The sequence below is a fragment of the Triticum aestivum genome, chromosome 7B (assembly GCF_018294505.1).
Source record: "Triticum aestivum cultivar Chinese Spring chromosome 7B, IWGSC CS RefSeq v2.1, whole genome shotgun sequence".
Taxonomy (NCBI): domain Eukaryota; kingdom Viridiplantae; phylum Streptophyta; class Magnoliopsida; order Poales; family Poaceae; genus Triticum; species Triticum aestivum.
In genome coordinates, this window is record NC_057813.1 from 1,361,284 (window position 1) to 1,385,193 (window position 23,910).

General features: G+C 43.1%; 2 pseudogenes; both read left to right on the plus strand.

Annotated features, from left to right (window-relative positions):
* The window catches only part of LOC123158893 (putative disease resistance RPP13-like protein 1), a 50,046-nt pseudogene extending 47,859 nt beyond the window's left edge, over nt 1-2,187 (plus strand).
* An 11,191-nt stretch (nt 2,188-13,378) lies between these two features.
* Nucleotides 13,379-21,907, plus strand: LOC123156005 (probable disease resistance protein RF9; annotated as a pseudogene).
* The last annotated feature ends 2,003 nt before the right edge of the window (nt 21,908-23,910 follow it).

Here is a 23,910-nt window from a genome sequence, read left to right on the forward strand (position 1 = left end):
TATTTAACTGCTGTTATTTCCTCTTACCATGAATTGAATGAATCAAGTGCCTTTATTTCCTCTTTCTTGAATCCTCTCCTTTGACAGGATGATGTTATTGTAAACGAGAGAATGCTTTCCAGTTTGTTTGATTCTTTCTTGAAAATATTTAGCCTGATATCACTGAATTACTCTTCTAACTAGGTCAACCACCAAGTTTAGTTTATGCTGGCTGGGGCAGAGTACTGAAAGTATTGTACCCAGCTACGTACGTACAGTCTTGCAGGGAGATTGCATGCATACAGGTTTAGGTTTCACTGGCTGGCATTGATCCTTGACTCTGTCTAAGGTAATGATGAATGATTGGGTGTTTAAGTTACCTTACTAAGAGTGCTTTGTTCATACTCTGTCTGACCCAAGTTCATTTATTCTACTTATTGGATTCTGCAGTCCCACTAGTGAATTTCACAGCTGATTCAGAGCAAACAACCAGAACAGAACACAAGTGAAGCGATTGTCTGTGTTGATATGCTGAAAGGTCAGTACGTACTTGACACTCTGTTCTCATTTTTGGGTTTCCATAACAGAACAGTAATGTAATTCTCAAACGTGTTGTGCACTGAAACATTGTAATCTCTTGAATTACTCGAATCTGCATGTCGCTAGAATCCTCAAGCACCAGCTGATACAATTGTGTTGCGTGTTTGCAGAATATCATATCAACGTAAGTAATGGCTCGCACTGGGATGCCCTTCTTTTAAAGAAGTGGGCTTTGTGGATGCAGAGGTATGCAGCAAACAAAGCAGAGCAGAGCATTCCAAAGACATCCAAAGGGTGCCAAGGTGCGAGGTGGTCATCGGATTCAGCTTCAGCCTCGCACCACTTGATAAGAAATTTTTGTGTATTCGCCTCTGTAAATTAAATAGGTACTGCAGTAGAATTGTGTTTTTTTTCTTCCCAGTGTTCCGATCATGATTTTGTTCCGTAACGACGGACCAACTGATCGGTGATGCCAATGGTAGCCATTACATTCACGCTTGCTTAATGTCTAGGATTTGGCAGCTTCACATCTGAATCTGATATTGAAGGCAAAAGTTGTGTGGTTTATAAATTCCTCAGTGGCAGCAACCAATGTGAGTGACTGCCTTGAGCTGTACATTGGTCAAGAGTGCAGCAGCAGTAGAAGATTGGTGTGCTTTAAATGATCACTGGGAACAAATCAAGATACATTTGAAATTTGTTGTTTACTACGTATCTTTGTATGGTAATCTACACATCCTTTTTGAATATGGGCATCCTTGTGCAACTTCAGTCAGCCTTTAATCAGGTGATGCCTTTCGATGCAGATGTTCAAAGTTACACATATTGGATTGGATTGGCTTTTGATTATTACTGGGAAAGAACATATTTATCGGGGATATAATATCCGGGATGGATAGCATCTGCTTTTGTTTTTCAAAATAAATAAATCAAAGTAAACTTGATACTTGTTAACTACTTTCTTTGTATGGTCATTTGGACTCATCTACACATCATCTGTTTCGGTCAGCCTTTAATCATTGATTGATGATGCCTACTTTCAATGTTGATTGTTACAGTTTCATCAGACCACAAGGGAAGAAATGGAACTATTTCGTCAGTCACATTCTGCTGTTGGTGCTTGCACAGAGCTTGGCTGGGGAGCAGCCATGAGCGGGATTGGGGGTGTGATTGCGGGCGCCGTCGATGAATTTGAGGTTTCTTTGATTGTGAAACCTGACTGTGCATACATATACCACCACACAAGGCAGGGCGGCATCACCCATCCTGCTCCTCAGTTGCTTCAAACCAATGGTCGTCTAATTTCTACATGCTCAACTGGGAGAAGCTTAGCTAGCTAGCCTTGTGGAGGGTACTTGCTTGTTCGTGTGGTTTCTTATATAGAGAAAAAGGGCCACAGCCCCAGTTGTTCCATTAATAAGAATGAAACAAGCAGGTTTGGGGTTCTGAAACTTTGACAAGCAAAGCCAAAAGAGAAAAACTGCAAATGCAGCAACAAAAAATAGAGGAGTATACCTCCTGTCTCCGCATTCATCTGGTTTTGTAAACTACGTAATTTGTAAGGTTTTCGATGTTTCACCATGGTGTTTAATTCCATGGTTTGTTTGTTTGTTTGTTACCATTCAGAATCATGTACGTGCCACTGCTATGCTCTGTTTTCATCTTGTATTTGAGCAACCAAAACGTTGAATTTATTATCTTCAGTTTCGATCTTCTGTTAGGCTATCCGCTCTTCCATGTCTTGGTGAAAGTTCAATCCAACCACCAGTACTCTACTCCACAAAATATGATTATTATCGCTGAGAGGCATGAACCTGTATACACCTGATGCCACCCTTATGTGCGTCATAGATCAAGCCTTGTCTCCTTCCCTCTCTTATGTCAGATTTCACCCCCACGACAGCTCGCGCCCACAGGGCTGCGCATTTTGCAAACCATGAACAATTATTAATGTGAGAGTATTTTTTAAATACATGAACATTTTCAAATTCATGAATATTTATTTTTGAAATCAGAAAATGTTTGTTAAAATATTTGGCCATTTTGTAAAATTCTTCAACATTTTTTCATGAATTTTGGAACACCCTTTCGAATACGTGAACATTCATAAAGTTCGAGAACAATATTAGAGTCCATGAATATTTTAAAAGTGTATGGAAAAATCAAATTCATGATTTTTTATTTTATGCATTAACAAATTATTTAACATAAAAATCGATAGGCAGTTTCGTTCAAGCCAAAAACTGGGAATTTTTTCAGCAAACACGAGTTTTTTTTTTCTTGAGCGCATGCACAAAAAAAGCTACATGGGCCAGCCAACGTCAAATAGAAGATGAAACAATTCACTAGAGCAAATAATTGAGGAGCGCTCCTTCGGAAACCTCCCCAAGGGTCACTTAGGGTGGGTTGAGTGGCGCGCTCTCGGCTGCCGCCACGTGTCGCGCTCTCGGCTGCCGCCACGTGTCGCGCTCTGGACGCTCTTTTCAGATTTTTTTTATTTTTCCACACACGTTTTCGGCTTTTTAGATGTTTTTTGGGGGTTTTTTCGGCTTTCCACCACTCTTTTATACTACTACGAGAAAAAAATGCGCAAAAAGCAAAAAAAAAAGTTTTTTGTCCCACGAGAGGCACATATTTGCTCCTTGTGTAGGCATAAATGTGCTTACACGGAAAACACTGCTGTTCCTCTTGGACAGGAAAAAAAATGTGTTTTCGGCGATGGTTTTTTCTACCAGTTTTTATGGGTTTTTCGTGAAAATAGTTCGTCAAAACCTATTAACATGAGATCTAGTTTCATAGATCTTGATGTGAGGAATCAACGCTGAAAACAGTTCGGCATTTGGACGCATGGTTCAAAAGATAAAACATTGTGAAAAACGAATCTAAGATAAAATAAGAAAACTCTCAGGTTGCGATAAGTAGTGCACTGCGTGGAAACCTTCATCTGTGTTCTTTGATTCTTTCATGATTTTTCTGTTTTCTTTTCTTTTTTTATTTTCCTTTCTTTCTTTCTTTCTCGGTATTCATTGGTTGTTTGCTTTTGTTTCTTTTGATGTCAACTATTTTACATACGCATTCAATATTTTTTTAGATATTAGGAACATTTTTGTAAATACATGATCACATTTTTTGAAAGCTTATATTTTGTATGTCTACTTTTTACCATGCACATTGTATATTTTTTGTACATCACAAAAAAAATTTATGTAGATGTTTACCATTTTTTTCAAATACGTAATTATCATTTTTTTAACTTATATGTCTTTGTGTCTAGTTTTTCATGAACATAGTACATTCTTTGACACATCAAGAACATTTTATTTATATGTTTTTAATATTTTTTTAACTGCAGGATTAACAATTTGTTAAACATAATTTTTTATGTCTAATTTTCCCGTACACATTCTACAGTTTTTTAATATATCAGGAAAAAATATATACATGTTTAAAATTTGCCAAATACATGATTACCATTTTTGAAAAACTTATATTTTTAATGTCTACTTTTTTCCATATACTTAAATTTTTTTACACATCAGGAATATTTTTTGTATACACGTTTAAAATTGCTACCAGGTGCAAGCAAGGAAATTCTTCTCAAATCTGCCATCCATGCTATCCTGACATATTCCATGGATGTTTTCAAGCTTCCCATGAGTTTATGCGAGCACATAACCTCGTTGATTCAAAGATTCTGTTGGGGAAGCAAGAAGGGAGAAAGAAGGGTGGCGTGGGTACCTTGGGACTGTGTGATCATGCCCACATATAAAGGAGGACTTGGATTCAAAGATACAGAAATTTTCAACCTTGCTCTACTACCTAGGCAGGTGTGAAGAATCCTAAATGAGCCGATGACTCTAAGTGCAAAAGTGTTGAAGGTTGTTTACTTTCTGGATAGTGATATTCTATCGGATGAATTGGGGGTGGGGGGGGGGGGGGGGATCATTCGCAAGTTTGGAGAGCTCTATGTGAAGGTAGGGACACCTTAAAACAAGGTTTGATTCAACTCATTGGGGACGGGAGTTCAACGGATATTTGGGAGGACAATTGGCTGCCACAAGATTATAGTTTAAGGCCTCCCTGCTCGCTAAAGGCCAAACCACCTGAATTAATGTGATTTTCCCTATGACGCGTACATGGAAAACTTAGGTGCTAGCTGAAAATTTTCTTCGCATGGTTGTGGACATTATTTAGCAGATTCCGCACAGTTTTGGGGCACACACCGATATTTGGGCATGGAACTATGAGAAAAAGAGTACCTTCACGGTCAGGACGGCATACAAGATGATTGCAGAGACAAAACTTAGGCATGAATGATGTCTTGAAGGAAGAGCAGATGTGACAGAGAGCATACAACTAGAAAATAGCTGGAAAAGTTTGTGGAAGGTGAAAGTCCCTTCGAAGATCCGTTTCTTTGCATGGCAACTAGCAACATCTTCCATCCCAAGGGGGTAGGAGAGAATGAGGAGGCACATGGCATCTTCGGCTTTGTGTAATATTTGCAATGCAGCGACAAATTCCTGGCGACATGCTCTGGTCGATTGTGACATGGCTAAGGCCGTTTGGGCTATGAAAGATGATGGCGCGGTCCTTTCGTTGTATGAAGATGAAAGAACCAATGCCAAACTTTGGTAGTTCTCTCTCAGCACCACACTGTCAAGGGAACGGTTTATCGAAGTCTTCGTCACTTTATGGGCAATCTGGTGGGCTTGAAGGAAGGCAATAGTACATGAGAACCAATTCCATAGTCCTCTCACCGCCCATTTATTCACCATGAGATATTTGGAGGAACTCCGTAAAGAGAAGCTCAAGAGGAGGCCGGCTGAAAGGAACAACAACTTGGATTTATCCTTAGGCTGGACTGATGAAAATCAATTGTGATGGAACTGTAGCCAAATAGAACATGAAGGATGCTGTAGGGGCTATATGCCAAAATGAGCAAGGGCTTTTCTCATGTGCATCAGAACTACTCCCTTCGTTCCATAATATTTGTCTGTCTAGAGATTTCAACAAGTAACTACATACCAAGCAAAATGAATGAATCTACATTCTAAAATATGTCTACATACATCCGTATGTTGTATTTCATTTAAAATGTCTAGAAAGACAAATATTTAGGAACAGAGAGAGTAGTTGTTAAAGGAATCGAAGATCCAGCTATACCGGAGGCACTCACATGTAGGAAGTCTCTAATGTAGTGATTGGCAAGGAAGGTTCAAATGGCGACTATCTTGGGGTAGTCACTGAAATAAATCAAGGTAGCAATGCAGATCGACAATGTATGATATTCAAGGACATAGAAGGTAGACAGAAGTATTTCTTGGTGTCCATCTTCAGACACGAAGAACGAGAAAAGATTCGGGAAGCGCATCGTATTGCAAAAATGGCCACATCCCTTGAGGCTGCCAGTCATGTCTGGTTTTCTTCCCCTCATGAACACCTTTCTATCCCTGTAAACACCTGTGATCAATAAAATATTCGTTGTTTCACTTAAAAAATGCCCCAGCGATGCTCTGGGACAACTGCAAGAGATCCAAGATGTTCAAGCATATGATCGGACGGTAAAGAGCACTAAATCGCTGTGGACGTCATAGTTTGCTATAACTGTCCCTTTTTTTGCGGGTGAATAACTTCTATTACTCAACTCATAGAATTACAATCATCAGCAGCTAACTGGACAGTTTCCTCAGGACCAGAACCCAACCAAGTCATGGTTCTACCTTTGGTACGAGCAAAATTAGCTAGACTGTCACTAACCCTATTTTGGGATCAAGATATATGAGTAATACATGATTCACGAAGACTCAAAAGATATCTAATTTCACTAACTATGGAAGAATACACTGATCTATCAACTTCTTTAGACTGAACAAGCTTAACTGCCACAATGAAATCCATCTATATGGATATCGGACAGTTGCTTCTCTGCAAGGAAAAGGAGAGACCCTCCATGCATGCACACAACTCCGCTTCAAGAGCATCTCTGCACGAAAACAGTACTCGACAGGCTGAGAAAATGATATTACCATTGTTGTCCCTGAGCACCATACCCGCACTGGCAGATCCCTCGTTCGAGAATGCGCCATCACTGTTTAGTGTAACCCAACCCGATCTAGGAGGCTGCCAAGTTTCAGGGGAGGAGCAGATGCTATTTCATGCGGCCACAGCAGCACCTTATCACATGTGATAATCTGTTTACCTTTCTCCGGGTCAGAAGCTAAGTCCACCTTCAGGCACAAGATCAAATTCAAACAGGACACCAGAAAACGCTTCAAAGCTTCCATGGTCGGCATTGGTTTATGATGAACAACCTCATTGCGGATATGCCAAGAACGCCACAAGGTAAAGAGAACCATGGAACACTCCACGTCTGGAAGTGACTCAAGAACGTTTAGCAACCACTCGCGCCCATTGTTCTGGATTGAAGAGAGGGTCGGCAGCCGCCATACTTCCGACATAGTGTCCCATAATAAGCGTGACTGAGGACAGCGGCAAAAGGCATGGAAATTATCCTCGGGTTCACAAGCACAACTCGGACACAAATCAATCAACTCCAGACCTCTAGTGCTTTTCTTTTGCCATGTAGGAAGCGAATTTGTAGACAATCTCCAAGCGAAATTTCTGACCGCAGGTGGTACAAGGGACGCGACCTACTTGAAGCAAGTCGAGACGGGTTTCTCTCTTTTTCTTTTTTCTTTTTTCTTCTCCGTTCTTTTTTCATTCTACATTCTTATATACATAATCAACATTTTTTAAATACTTGTACCACATTTTTCAAATAATTGCTCAACATGTTTTTTCAAATACTTGTTCAACATTTTTATATACATGATCCACATTTTTTTACAAATACCTGTTCAACATTTTTCAAATATTTGTTCAACATGTTCCAAATACTTGTTCAACATATTCTCAAATACTTGTTCAATATTTTTCAAATACTTGTTCAGAAATTTTTTATATACATGATCAACATGTTTCAAATATGTGTTCAGCATTTTCTTTAAATACTTGTTCAACATTTTTCAAAATACTTGTTCAATATTTTTATATACATGATCAACATTTTTTTAAAAAATTGAAGATTTTTTTGTAGTATATAAATTTGGAATATTTTAAATATAAAAAATATATAAGTTAAAAATAAAAAAGGAAACAGAAATGTAAAAAAGAAAGGGAAAAGAGGCTGTGGCTCACGCGCTCCTGGGCCGGTCGACACTGCCCGCCCTTCAGCGAGAGCTTACTCTGGGCTCGCGTCAAGCGAGACATAGGGGCTCCCGTACACGTGTATGTATTTTTTTTGTTCTCTGCTCTTTTTTGCTTTTGGGTTTCCTGTTTCTTGTTTTTTCTTTTCTGATTTTATTCCGATTCTCTTTATTTCTTTTACTTTTCGTTTTCATGAATGTTTTTTGGTTTTGTTCTTCTAGGTGTGGTACTTTCTTTGTTATTTCTTCTTTTTTTGCATTTTCTTCTAATATATATTGAACAGTTTTTTAAAGATATAATTGAATATTTATTTAGTAGGACGTGAAGTTTCTTTAATACATGTTGAACAGATTGAACATTTATTTTATATACGGTGAATTTATTTATATACAGTGAGTTTTTTTAATGTATCGTGACCTTTTTTCTAATGTACCGTGAACTTGTTTTCATATAGGCTAAACAGTTTTTCGTACTGAACAATTTTTATTTTTTCTGTATTGGTTTTACATTTTTTAGCTATGTAAGAATTCAGGAAAATGGGTTTCCAAAAGAAAAAAGAACTGCCATACAAACGCATAGATGAAAATAAAGAAAACCGCTCAAAAAACCGCCATACAAAAGGCATAGAAGAAAATAAAGAAAACCTCCAATGGTGAAGACAACGGCGAGGCATGAAGATGAAAATCAAGTCATCCAAAATGCCAATGAGCAGCAGTTTACTCCACCAAATTTCTCTCGATCTACATCTGTACACTATCTAGCTATGCACTGTACTCTCTTGAGCCAGTGTCCACTCCATTCTACTTTTCCAAATTATCTACTGTGTTGTTCTCAAGATATTTGACAAACCAAAATGAACTACCAACAACAAAGATAACAACCAACAAATGAAGCTACACCTTAGCCAATGGACGGGCCTATGCACGGGCGCACCTCCGCCCTGTTTGCTGAAGTCGGCAAAGGTCCCCTTTACCCAGTAATATACTCAATATCTTCAGCAGGTGGTATACCGAGCTTATAATACGTAAACTCAGCAAAGCTTTTATGCAGTTAAAAAAAGTAAGTACAATTTGTTTACCCCGAACGGCTGTGCCACGTGACTCTTAGTTGCCCAGTTCGACGTGAACGGCTGTGTATTCGTTTTATTGCCGAGGAGGAGGCGCGCCCGCCCTCGTTGATGACAATGCCGGCGCTGCGGGTGCGCCGGCCAAGCGGTGTCTCCACGGGCTCGGCCTTGATGTCGAACAGCGCCGGCGACCCGGAGGAGGCGGAGCGGGAGAAGGAGGAAGAAGAGGACGCCGCCGTCCTTCTCGGCATCCATTGGCCGTCGCTCGGGGTCGGGGCGGCCGGGTACCTCAACGGCGGGTCGTTGCCGCCCTCGATATACCGGAGAACGGCGTGAAGCGAGCGGCCGGGGGCGCCCCACCACATGCAACGCCCCTTGCTGTTCTTGGTGCCCCGCACCACCGGCGCCCCGTTGATGGAGGACAGTCGCTGCTGGAAGTACGCCGCCCACGCCTCATGGTTGTCGGCGGCGTACTGCGGGAGGGTGCGCTGCTCCTCCGTCGGCAATGCCCGTACGCGGTCGACCTCATCGGCAAAGTAGTCGGGGCGCGCGTTGAGGTCGGGCAGCGGGGGAATGGGGACGTCACCGGCGCTGAGCCTCCACTCCCTCCCCCCGGCCCTGCGCGCATGTCGGGAGGCGCCGGGATGTTGGCCTCGAACAGCACGTACGCTTCCCACCCGTGCAGCGACCGGCGGCCGAAGCCGTTGGCTGCCGCCCTATCGCCGGGGAATCGCTCGCACATCGTCGCGGCTGGGCTTGGGGAGAGAGGGGAGGAACGCCGGCGGCGGCTGCGCACGGGGAGAGAGAGGCAGAGCACGTCGGCGAGGTAGAGCACGGTGGCTGCGGGCGGGTGTGGCCAGAGGCGAGGGGGAGACGTTGCTTTTATAACGGCCAGGCGCCGTGTGTACGCGTGGCGGGAGGGGGGGGGCGTTGCTGCGCCGCTCATAAGGAATCAATGGAAGGCTAACCGGCGACAGTCTTGGCATTGATTTCCCGCGGGAAACCGAGGCGTTCTGAGGATGACGAGGCGAGTGTCGCTGACTCGACGGGTCCGTGGTTATTTGGCGCCAAAATCGCTTGCCCCGGCGTTCCCGGGCGCCCCCAGCGCGCCGGGTTCGGTCTGGGACCGCCGACACCAGTTTTGGCCCAAACCGACGAAAAACGAGCTTCTGAGAACATGACTGGACTGATTTTTGGACACCAGCGCGAGAAAATCGCCTAAAAAAACGTGTTAGGGACGCGGCTGGAGATGCTCTAGCCGCCAATGGACGGGCCTATGGACGGGCGCAGCGTACCGCCACACCTCCGCCCTGTTTGCTGAAGTTGGCAAAGGTCCCCTTTACCCAGTAATATACTCAAATATTTTTGGCTGAAGTTGGTATACTGAGTTTAGAGCATCTCCAACAGCTCGTCTAAACGGATGTGTATATGCGTTTTACACGACGAGAGCCAAAAACTGGCGTCCAGCAGCTGGTCTAAACGGACGTGCAAATATACACATTGTCCAAACCGCAAGCTAGATTTTCCCCTCCCGCCGAGACCAGGAAGAGGCGCTCAACCGTCGCCAGGACGCCGTCGTGCACTCGTGCCGCACAACCCCATCCGCTGTCGGGCTGGATCAAGGCGTTGCCACCGCGCTCGGGGGAGTGACGCCTCACGGTTGGGACTTGGGAGGCACGCGCTCGGAGGAGAGGTTGATCCAGTGAGCGCCGCCGCGCTCGAGGTAGCCGCGCAGGGGATACAGAAGGGGTTGCCACGGGCGGCTCGATCCACGCATGGGACCCAGCGCTTGGGTAGCCCGCCCATGGGCGTCAAGCTGGCCGTGCAGGGGGGAGCAGGACCTCTGAACTGAAGATGCAGTTTTAATTGAATATGTTCAGTGCTACTGAACTGAAATTTTAATTAGATACTCTGCTGGTACTAGTAAATATGTTCAGTGATATTAATGTCGCTACTGCTACTTATATAGAGAATTTTATTTGATATTGATGCTGCTAGGTAGGCTATATGATATAGTGCTATATGAGACTTCTGTCGATTTTTTTGGAGATGGAAGGCGACGAGAGTTTTTCTGGGCATGTTGAATATCAGTATCTCAACACAAGCAGCTGTTAGAAACCAATGCAATTGTTTAAATTACCATTAAAATTGAAATGATAGTTACAAAATAATATTAAGATATATGAGAGAGAATATAGACGTTTTGTATATAGACGTTCTACTGTAAAACTGGACGTGTATATCAAAGAATCTTTATAGACCATTGTCTATATGGATATATAGACATCTAAATTTAGACATGCTGTTGGAGATGCTTTTATAATACGTAAACTCGGCAAAGCTTTTATGCAATTAAAAAAAGTAAATACAATTGTTTACCCGGAACGGCTGTGCCACGTGACTCTTAGTTGCCCAGTTCCATTTGGTGAGCTCTCGCCATGATGCGTATTGGCTGTGTGTTTTCGTTTTGCTGAGTATTATTTTGACAGATACTTCCTCTGTCTGGGAATAGTTGTCATCAAAATGAATAAAAGGGAATGTATCTAGACGTAGTTCTAGAACATTCTTTTTTATACATTTTGATAATAAGTATTTTCGGATGGAGGAAGTATCAGCGAACTGATCTCTCAGCCGAATATGCAATATTTGGTTCTTGGTAAAGGCTGGTGTGCCGAGAGCCCATGAAAGGGAACACGGCAAAGGACATTGCACTCAGGAAGCAAGATTTTTCCACTAGTGCAGCGTCTCAAATTGGTTTCTTACAAAAGCAAAAGGGATACAGGAGTATATCGTGTGCTCTATTAGAGGAAATCGGTGAGAATGTAGAAATTCTACGCTTATTAGAGAAAATCGGTGACAATGTAGAAATTCTACGCTTATACTTGCAACGTACCTTGGGTACCAAAGTATTATTCCTTGCTAGTACCGCTGTACTAACTAAAACCTTTATTATCTAGAAGAAGAGAGATATTAGATGGAGCCCACGTTCTATGAGCTGCCTGAAATATACTCCTACTTCCGAGACAAGCAATGGCCTTCTTGTACTAGTTGTCTCACTAAAACAAGTCATAATATGTACGCACGAGAGCACTAATCGCCTCAGCGAAACAACTTCAGACACATCCTATAAATTGATGCTTCCGAGTCTTCATAGGCACCAACATCGAACTGCTTGTCTGCGCAACCGCACCGCAGCAACCAAACATCAGCAACGATAGCCAGTTAGCCACCACCAACACCAAAACCATGGCGTCCTCTCGCATCCTCCTCCTAGCCGCGATCCTCCTGGCCCTGGCTTCTGTCCAGGCGCATGGCCAGAGCATGCCGCCTTCACCGGCAATGGCACCGGCACCATCCGCTGGCGGTGGCAAGTGCAATCTGAATGGCGCAGTCTCGCTTGGAGTGTGTCTTAACCTTCAACCGGGCAGGACAAGCCCGTCTGACAAGAACCGTTGCTGCCATCGGATTCAGGGGATGGGGATGCAGAGGGCCGCCGACTGTCTGTGCATGACCTTCATGCTGGCTGGTGGCCTTCTCGGCGCCGATGTTGCCAATGGCGTCAATTCCGTGCTCGGCGTCTGTGGCATGGCCCGCATCCGCAACCTGGTTTGCCAGATGGCCTCCGTAACAGTCTGATTGGCCTCGGTCTCGCTGGTGAGCTCAATGAGTGCTGGCTACAGGCAGGCTCACAATCTTCGAGGTGCATCAGCGCACCTACGTCACCTACCCTAAATAATCTGCCATACTAGCATGTACCGGTTTCGACCCAGCTTACTATGTGCGCATACTGGTTTTACATAATAAATAAGAATTTGCGATCTACTTATCGTACTTGTTGTGTGGGGCCCATCCGACGACTGCATATTTAGAGCATCTACAACCACAGACACCAACAAAGGTTGGGGGAGACTTGTGTGAGATCTCACATTAGGTGAGATCAATGTGATTGATTTTTTTTTTGAAAAATCTACACGTTCAAACATTCTTAAAAAAATTGTAGACACACATCAACAGTTGATGTTCAACCTCAAAAAGTTTCAGCTCCTAATTCAACCTACATTAATAGAAACAAAAAGACAAAACTGAAAGTGAATAGTGTCAAAGTACTATTCACCAAAAGTTGCCACAATTCACATCTGAATTTGTCTTTTTTTAATCTCCAAATATACTTTGAGTTTTGAGCTGAATTTTTTTGGAGTTGTAGACATACCCCACATGAATGTTATCAAATAATTTTAGATTTTTCCGAAATGTCTAAATATGAATTTTTAGGGTTGATCTCACGATCTCACCTAATGTAAGATCTCATACAAGTCTTCCCCCACAAACGTGTGCGGGTGCATCCGTGGACAGTGATCGGACAACACAAAAAGTTGATTCCACGATCACAAACACCATTTTCAAAGCATCAAATCCATATTATTATATGCAACATAAAACTAAACTTGGACGGAGCTCTTCCGGCTCCGCCCTGTCCATGACCAGTGGATGGCTGCGCCCCTCGAAGCGTTGGTGCAGTCGCTGGCAAGGTAGAGTAGGACATGATACATGTATCGGCTCTCGGGACTCGATTTGCCGCCATTTCCCATGTCCTACTCTTCCTCGTCGGAGCCTATTGCCTGTGGACGTAAGATCGATGACGGATCCGTCCTGGCTGGAGCCACCGACGTCCACCACAACGCAGTTGTGGTGCCCGGGGTTGGTGAGCACTATACCTGGCGTTGGAGAGTGCGACTCCACCTCACCAACGTCCGCCGCAAGGGTTGACGCGGCTTCTCGGGTCCGCCATCTCGCCCGGAGGGCCCGCCCCGCCATATTTGGGTCGGACTACTCCCATGCGTTCACCTCCGCCTAAGGTGAAGATTGCATGGAGTCTCTCACACGAGAGCAAACATGAGGCCATTGTCGAGGCAAAGTTGGGGATGCGACGTGTCTTGACTTCCCAACCTTTTTACTATTTCTTGCAGATCCGTTAATTATTTTGGCAAAACGAATGTGGTTGTGGTTGTTTTTATTTTTGTACAAACTTCTAGATCTTACTGGAGGCTTTTTTGGAATTATTCAAGGTTTTTTCTCAAAAGTTTATATATATGTATTTCGACCGGGACAATTGTCGTATTCAAGGTTTGGGGTCAAAGGGGTCCAAGATGACAATTAGTTTGCATTTTCTACACAGACATATAATCCCAATCTGGTTACTTGAATACATGTCTTGCACCACGGATCGTAACCATCTTTCCACCACCCTTCCACTGACCTTCATGATTGCCTACGCGGTATAATAAGAAAAAGAATTATTACCATGCATGCATACATATGCATATATCAAAATCATATAAAAATTCGGCATGACCTTCCTTAAAAATAGGACATATAGAGTTTACCCGAAATTTGTCGAAACGGAAATAAATCGACATTTCAACAAAACGTAAGCAACTCATGTCACACACGATCCGACAAATACACATAGGCGGCAACTCATGCCACACGCACATTCCCATCATCGTAGCGCAAACACAAATGTTTCCATTCTTGCAAAGCACAACTTCTTACTCATCTATCGTCTCGAGAGAGGGATCAAGCACACACGTATGGTAGATGGCCGGTGCCACTATCTAGGGATAAAAAAGTAGTAGGACAATGATGCATGGTAGATCTAGCTGGACGGAGATGCTCTACCTAACTAGTGGAGAGGGAGGGAGAGTTAGCTAGTGAGACAAAGGTATGAGTGGGGAAGAGAAGGAGGGCGAGACAAATAAAGTGAGGAAGAAGTTAGAGAGAAAGAGAGGTCATTGATGGAGGAGATGGTGGATGGGGGCATTAATGGGGAGAGAAGAGAGGTAGGAGAAGGAAGAACTAAGTGATGGAGTAGAGGAGGGAGAGGGGAAAGGGGAGGAGGGTGGGAGAGAAAAGATGGCTGCTACGTGTAGCAGTAGCGCTGGAAGCATGCCAGCGCTACTACTAAGCTCCTTAGCAGAGCGCGTGTCGATGGCCCAGCGCTGCTGCTAATCAGGGACCACCTGCTGGCACCGTGCACACATAGCGATAGCGGTGGGTCACAGACACGAGCTTACTGCTATGGGATTAGTACTAGCGCTAGTTTTCGCCAACCGCTACTACTATGGGTAGCCCCGGTCGGTGACGATGGGACCACTTAGCAGTAGTGCTGCCTAGTTATCCCGCGGTACTGCTACTTTACTACCTGTAGCGTCGGTTGGAGCCCCGCGCTACTACTAAGTAGCAGTAGCACTGTTACCTTAGCCCGCGCTACTGCCACTAGTGCAGAACCGGGATGTATCACCGGTTCGTAAGGGCCTTTAGTGCTGGTTCTACAACCGGTACTAAAGGGGAACCACCCCTTTAGTACCGGTTCTGCACGAATTGCCGCTAAAGGGCCACCACGTGGCATGAGCCAGCGCCGGGGGCGGGGAGATCTTTAGTACCGGTTGGTAACACCAACCGGTACTAAAATATTTAGGGGGTTTTGGTTTCATGATTTCTTTTCCTTTAATTCTGTGTTTTCCATTTAATTATTTTTCGTTTGCTGGTATTTTACGATACTACATATTGTACACGTTATGCATATATAAAAATATAATTTCTCGTAGAACCGATCATATATATATATATATATATATATATATATATATATATATATATATATATATATATATAATCAAATGTCTCACAACCACCATTATTCTCACACACACATGTATATATATATATACACACAATTAGGTATATATACAATTTCTCCTATATGTTGCCTTGGTGTCTTCAGAGCACGATGACAATTGGGAGTGGTTCATGGGGGCGATAGCGGGTAATAGTATTTTTCTTTGGGATCTATGACCTGGTCGAGCAAAAATCCCGATATTTCCTCTTGAAGTGCTCGTATGTGCTCCGTTGCTAGGAGCTGGTCCCGCACCTCTTTGAATTGTTAAGAAGGAGATCAATATGCATGTGTATTAGTTGTGTGACTAGATATCGATAATCATGTAAAAATTATGAATAGTGTCCTATCAAACGTACCCATTCCTATCTTTGAGATTTACTCTTTTCGGATGCCATCATGCGATCTCGAAAACATAGTATGCACACACATCAGTCCCCGGCGCTTGCTTCAGGCCTTTACGAGAATAGAATTTAATCAGATAATAATTAATCAAGCATGATAATTAATTAATGGTATTAAAACAAGAATTAAAGAGATGGTAGCTAGTTAGTACTACTTAATTACTTACCCTGGGTCGATACCAAAACAATTTTTGTCGCCATTTGGCTGGAGTCACCTTGAGGAAATTTGCCCAAGCCCTGCCCGCTGGCAAATTTTTTTAATAAAGGGGTTATTAAATAATTGATATCAGAAAATGACGAACTAAATAGGCCGAGATATAGTCAATAATGATTGAAATTACCTGTCGAGTATTCCCTTCACGATGGTGAAGTCACTTTCTTTTTTAAGTAGTGAGTCCAGTACTTCAACTTTTTCTTCTTCAACTTTAATGTCTAACAAGACCCAGTGGTAACTGCATGCGCACACGTTTGCATGTCTTAATTAAGCGGGCATGTGCATAACACTAATCAACTATACCCTAAACCCTATACACTTAATTATTAACATCTAGCTAGGTAGTAAGCAAAAACAAAATTTGTAGTACAAGACAGTGTGACTCACCGGAAGTTGTAAGGAAGTAGTATATCTTCATTGCTGTTGAGGCGCTTCAAAAACTCTAGCATTTTATTCTCTATATCTTGTTTATAATATTCATATGTCCATCTCTTTTCATTAATGGTATTTCGGTCAATGAACCCAATGCCATATCGTCCAACTTTTTTCATTTCATACATCTTTATCCTGCATAATACCACAAAAAAGAATATAGTGAGGATAATTACAGGTAATGATCAATCAATGAGCACTAAATCTATCTTGAGACTTAAATTACAGAAGGAAATCACTTACAGACAATAGCAACAGACGAGAGATTTGTCGAGTGCATTTTGATTGAATAACTGAAATAATTCTGAATACTCAACGGATAGAGCTAGCTTATGGAAGTAATGCTCTTCCTTGACCTTCACCATGAGGGACTCTCGATTTGAACTCTTGGTAATTTTCATGTACCAATCATGCAATTCATACATTCTCGTTGGGCGGTTCTTGACCTCCTCGGGCTTCACCAAAGGTTGGCCGCGGACATATTTCCGTTTTATTTCCTCCTCTCTAAGCTGAGACATGGGTTCGATCTCGAGGATTTGTCCAACTCGGTGGGCCCATCCGCTTTCGCGCCAAAACGCCTCGCCCCGGCGCCCCCAGCACGCCTGGTTCGTCCTGGGTCCGCCGACGCCAGTTTTGGCCCAAACCGACGAAAAATGGGCTCCTGGGGCGCGACTGAGCCAATTTTTGGGCGCCGGCGCGGGAAAAACGCCTGGGGAGGGCCTGTTGGGGGCGCTGTTGGAGATGCTCTAACCAGAATATCTCCATCATTCCAGTTGTTGGCCTTGGAGGCATATGCAAGACAATATTGGCTGAATCAGTTCTTGCAGACAAGAGGGTGAGCGTCTTTGATGTTGCCATCTGGGTTAATGTGTCCAAGAAGTTTGATTTGCACAAAATTGGGGGTGCAATCCTGAAAAGAATGTTGAATAACACCATCAACCTTGACAACTGCGATTTGCAATTTCATCTGAAAAAGGAACTTGCTACTAGAAGATACTTGATTGTTCTAGATGATCTCTAGGAAGAAGATGGAAATAATCTTGAAAGGTTGAAGGATATATTACATCATAGCCGCAAGGGTAGTAGTATTATAGTAACTACCCGAAACCGACGTGTACTGCAACAATTCCGCACTGGTTTTCTTGCAAACCAGAGGAAAATTTGCCCGGTTCCTGAGTCTGAAACAGTAGAGTTGGGTGTTTTAGAACTGGGTGAGTGCTATGAATTAATGAAGCAAAGAGCATTTGGGCCTGATGATGACCATTGTGGCTTGGAATAAATTGGAAAGCAGATTGCAGCCAAGTGTGGGGGTTTACTGCTCCTGGCCAATGCTCTTGGGCAAGTAATGTCGGAGCTAAGGACCATGGGGGCATGGGAAGATAAAGGTTGATTTGGGTTTGAGAGAAGGACATCAGAAAGAAACATTAGAGAGGCTAATGCTGAGCTATTAAAAGGCGTCTAAATCTTGTGGGCACAGTAGAGCACCATGTACATGAGATACAGAGTAGAGGATGCAACAGTATAGTGGATCTTGTGGGATTGACTTGTTCAGAGCTGAGGCTTCTAGGCCTTCAGAATGTCAGGCAGCCAGAAGACGCAGACAGAGTCAAACTGCATGATAAATCAGATATTCGAGTACTAAAACTTCAGTGGGAGAACCAAGGAGGTGAATCTGTGCTGAACAGGCTCCTACCTCCTCGGACTCTTGAAAACTTTTGGCTAGTTGGTTATACGAGCAAGGATTTACCTAACTGGATGTTTCACATCTCATCCTACCTTCATTTTCTCAGTGAAATGACTCTTGATGGTTTGGAAGCATGTGACTCTCTTCCTCCATTCGGGGCACTGCCAAATGACTCTTGATGTAAACATTCCCAACATTAGGAAAATTGGTAAGGAATTCTATGGAGAGGGCAGACCTTGTTTGAAACTAACTGTAATGCTATTGACGTCGATGGAGAATTTGGAGGAATGGTGGACAACAGAGTCAAGTGAAGAAAACAAAGAGTTTCTAATCCCTAATTTGCATCATTTGGAGGTAGTGAACTGCCCAAAGTTGAAGTTCCTGCCGTATCCCCCAAGAAGTATGAATTGGGTTTTGAGCAACAGCGATACAGTTTTGCCCGAACAAGGATTTGGAGAGCTCTCTTCTTCCACTCATGCTTCTACAATGGCTCTAGAGAGTTGTGATTTCTCTCAAGACAAGTGGGATAGACTTAAACACTTTCCCACCCTTGAGAAATTTAAGGTAATCTCGGCCAGTGGATTGAGGACTTTGTCAGAGGTCATGCGATGCTTCACCTCTCTCACTGAACTATATTTGAAGTCGCTGAAGGACTTGGAGGCACTCCTAGTATGGTTGGGAGACCTCGGTTCTCTTGAAGAAATTGGAATCGATGATTGCCTCAAATTGACATCTTTGCCTGAAAGCATGAAGAATCTCAGCCCTCTTAGAAAACTGAAGTTGAAAGAGTGCAAAGTCCTGGAAACATTACCGGCATCATTGGGACAGTTGACTTCTCTAGAAGAAATTTTAGTCCATGATTGCCCCAGCCTGACGTATTTGCCTGAAAGCATGAAGAACCTCACTGCGCTTAGAAAACTGATGTTGAAAGAGTGCAAAGGTTTGGAAACATTACCGGCACCGTTGGGACAATTGACTTCTCTAGTTGAAATTTCAATCGATGATTGCCCCAACCTGACATGTTTGCCTGAAAGCATGAAGAACCTCACTGTTCTTAGAAAAATGGCGTTGATAGAGTGCAAAGGCATGGAAACATTACTCGGTTCGTTGGGACAATTGATTTCTCTAGAAGAAATTTTAATCGGCAATTGCCACAACCTGAAATCTTTGCCTGAAAGCATGAAGAACCTCACCGCTCTTAAAAAACTAATGTTGATAAAGTGCAAATGTCTTGAAACATTACCAGGATTGTTGGGATAGTTGACTTCTCTAGAAGAAATTTTAATCGGCGATTGCCCCAACCTGACCTCTTTGCCTGAAAGCATGAAGAACCTGACTGCTCTTAAAATTAGGGGTGGAAAGTGGTAGCGGATAATCCGAAATATCCGATATTCGTATTCGATAAAATGCCTATTCGTATCCGAAACATCCGCATACGAACCTAAATGGAAATGGAAATTGTCCGTATCCAAATTTATTAAAAAATACAAAATAAAATATGGTAGGAGATTTTGACACAAATATGGATATGGAAGTGGATATATCCGTATCCGAAGAAGATTATGGGAGGTATTTTTTAAAATTCTAGGCCCAATATTCCAATTATCCAACATAAAAGCCAAATAAGTGGTTAAATTTTACTCTTTATATGATTAAACTTATAAATTATTATGCATTACAATAGTATTTATTCATAAACCTATTTATCATTGACTTATTGTATGTCACAAGTTGATTATTTTAGGTCACATAGCTATCGACTAATTTACTTAAGCAACATGTTGATATTATTCGTATCCGTTTCGAATCAAGAAAATATCCGATACGTATCCGTATTCGAATAATATCCGAGCCGAATCTGTATCCGAGAACATCCGTATTCGGATTCGTATTCGTTTTGAAAATATGAAAATGGAAGTGGTAAGAGCACTATCCGATCTGCATCCGATCCGTTTCCACCCCTACTTAAAATACTAAGGTTGACCGAGTGCAAAGGCCTGGAAACATTGCCGGGATGGTTGGGACACTCTTCTTTAGAAGAAATTTTTATCTTTGATTGCCCCAACCTGACATATTTGCCTGAAAGCATGAAGAACCTCACCGCTCTTAAAAATCTAACATTGGTAAAGTGCAAAGGACTCGAGATATTACCGGGATTGTCGGGACAGTTGACTTCTCTAGAAGAAATTTTAATCGGCGATTGCCCCAGCCTAACTTTATTGCCTGAAAGCATGAAGAACCTCACCGCTCTTACAAAATTGACGTTGAAGTGCAAAGGCCTGGAAACATTACCGGGATCATTGGGACAGTTGACTTCTCTAGAAGAAATTTCAATTGGCGATTGCTCCAACCTGACATCTTTGCCTGAAAACATGAACAACCTCACCGCTCTTAGAGAAATGATGTTGAAAGATTGTAAAGGGTTGGAAACATTACCGGTATCATTGGGACATTTGACTTCTCTAGAAGAAATTGTAATCATGAATTGCCCCAACCTGTCATCTTTGCCTGAAAGCATGAAGAACCTCACCGCTCTTCAAAAACTGATGTTGGAAGGGTGCAAAGCCCTCGAAACATTACCGGGATGGTTGGGACAGTTGACCTGCCTAGAAGAAATTATAATCAGCGATTACCCCAAGTTGACATCTTTGCCTGAAAGCATGAAGAACCTCACAGCTCTTAGAAGACTCTGGATTAAAAGTTGCTTTGGCATGGAAGCATTACCGAGATGGTTGGGACAGTTGACGTCTCTAGAGCAACTTATCACCTGCGATTTCCCCAACCTGACATCTTTGCCTGAAAGCATAAGGAGTCTCTCTGCTTTGACGCTACTCAAAATTGTTCGATGTCCAATGCTAATTGTGAGGTGCCACAGGGAGGATGCTTACAAGATTCGTCACATCCCCACAGTCGAATTCTGGTGACCAAGGAGTTAAAAACCGTGAAGCAAGCAATGCTTACAAAATTGTTGAATTCTAATTGATTCGTCACCTGTCCCATCTTTGCTCCCGGTGGACACATACATCTGCATACCAACAAGTGTTGGTGGCTGTCCGGCAGAGGAGGTAAGCGGCCTGGAGCCTTCTTTTTCAAGTGTTGTAAGCATATTGTGCCCAAATGGATTATACCATGCATTACCACTTTTTTCAGATTGTTTTCTTATGCATGCAGTCTTACTTGTAGCAAATCTTGTCAAACTTTTAGAAATCAAACAAGTAACTATGAATTACCGAGTACAACTTCCCATTGGTTCTCTTCTTTGTTCCTACTACTTGAAGTATATTTGCTACTGTCGCCAAATGGATTATACCATGCATTAGCTCTTTTTCTTTCTTTCTATACAGTTTTCAAGGGCAGAAACATATACAGTTGTAGCTAGTCTTGTCAACTTTTAGAAACTGAACTTTCATCCAAGAACTAATTAAAGGGACTTGCCTTTCATGGTTGGCTGCACAACATGTTCGGAATGCAATTTCTTATTGGTTCTCTTCTCTGTTTCTACTGCGTAGATAACTTAAAAAATATCTACTCAAGGAGACAATTTTAATTGTGCCATAACATCCAGTTGGCATCCACATGACTGTTATTGGTCAATCATGTGTGCAGGGCTTACATTGCTGTTGCGGACTTGCCGAATCTCACAGAAGATCAATTTCAGAATGCAAAAGATGAGGCAGAGCTCAAGGAAGCGGCCGATTCCAGGTAGCAGTTTCCTTCGGACCAAATCTCACTGGGATTCTCAAGGAGCATGTTTTTGATGGAGGAAGAGATCTCAAGTAGCTGACTAACTAATGTTGTTCTGCTCTAGTAGTATCTGTCTGTTGTGATTCAGAAAGGATTAAAAGGTCATGGTTCTTGTGCTCAAACCTCGTAAGATTGTTAATTTCAACTCAACCACTTTTTGGCAAATGCCCCATTCGTTCATGTATTTAATTTACCCATTGTGTTACTGTTTTTAATTTGTATAAATTTTAAAGTGGCTATTAATTGTCTTCCAGATAGTGCACATCTTGGGCCTGCCTGTGGACAATACTAGGTACCAGGCGTGCTGCTTCAGGTACCATGCTGAATTGGGCGCCCAGGGAATGGAATGGAAGGCAACAACTCATTTTGCCAAGCGCCCGAATCAACATCCATGCACGTACGTAGAGGATATATACTTTTACTTATTTATCTAGTTTTGTAAAAGTCATTTGTAAGTTTCATGAGATGCTTACTTGTATATATGGACATGGAGCAGGCCGCATGGACATGGTGGAAGTTATGGACATCACGGCTGCGGCTGAGTAATTTCATATCAACCCCGGACTCCCTCTGCCCTGTGGTCAGAGGACGACGAGCTCAAGGAGACAAAGCTCGCTGGGATGGGATTCTCAAGGAACATATTTTGATGGTGGAAGAACTCTGAAGTAACTAACTACGTACTAATGCTGTTCTACTCTGCTACTTCGAGGAGGCTGCTATATTCCTCGTCAGCTCAACTGACTCTGACTGGGAGCAGCTAGCTATGCCCAGCCATGCTTCACTTCAGGTAGAGGATCCATCTGGTTTTGTAAAGTCATCTATAGGATGTGCTCTTGTGTCATGTTATGGTTTTGTAAAGTCAGCTATGAATATATCCACTAATTGCCATCAGTCTTCCGATTTTACTGTGAGACTTCTTTGGCCCAGGTTCATTTTCTTCCCTGAAAAGGAGGTTTTTTTGAAGGGTACCACACCACTTTATTTAGTTATTAAGGTTCGGAATTTCATCCGCAATTACATCCAAAATAGAGTCCGGAGGCACCATGCGCCAAACATTACTTATTTCATCTCCTACACCTAACCGCGCTAGTTTATGTGCCACCTTATTCGCCGAGCGTCGCACCCAAGTAACCTTCACTTCTTCGAACGAGTTTATCTTTTCTTTCACCTCCCAGATCCAAGGACCAACACCGCTCAGATTTCTGTCGGTTGCATTGATCATTTTCACAGCCATCTGACAGTCCAACTCCAGATGTACTTTCCTGACGTTGCACTCTCTAGCCAACTCCAACGCCTTCTTGGCTGCTAGAACTTCTGCTGCTTCTGAATCAGCAACCTGGGGGAAGAAATAGCATGCTCCCACTATATAAGCTCCATTCTGATCCCTAAGCATAACTCCCCCTCCTCTTTTTCCTCCGCCTCTTGCCGTGGCTCCGTCCGCATTAATCTTCACCCAGCTCGCCTCCGGAGGTTCCCAGCTCTGCTGCTCGCTAACTTTTGGCGATCTAGGCGTTGCAGCATGTACTTCTTGCCATTCCTTTGCATGGCTGAGCATGGACGCCATTATTGCATGTGGCTCGGCAATTCTTTTACCGTCTCTAGCTTCGTTCCTTGCCAGCCATAACCCGTACACAGCATGGATGAACAGCTCCTTCTCGTCCTCAGCAGCACCTGCGAACCATCCTAGTAGCCAGTTCGACAGGTCACTCTGGGAACTAATCATCTCTGGTGGGTTTGCCACCATAGCTCCCGTTTCCGAGCGCAACAGCTGCCAAAAAAGTGAGGAGTGTGGGCACGTCCAGAATCGATGTAGTATAGTCTCTTCCCTTCCGCACGCCACACAAAACACTCCTGGTTTGATTCTTCTTCTGTATAGTTCAGAGCCCGCGGCCAGTCCATTCCTCAGCAGTCTCCATACATGAACTTTGGCTTTCCCCGGGGCCAAGGTGTCCCAAAGTGCCATAA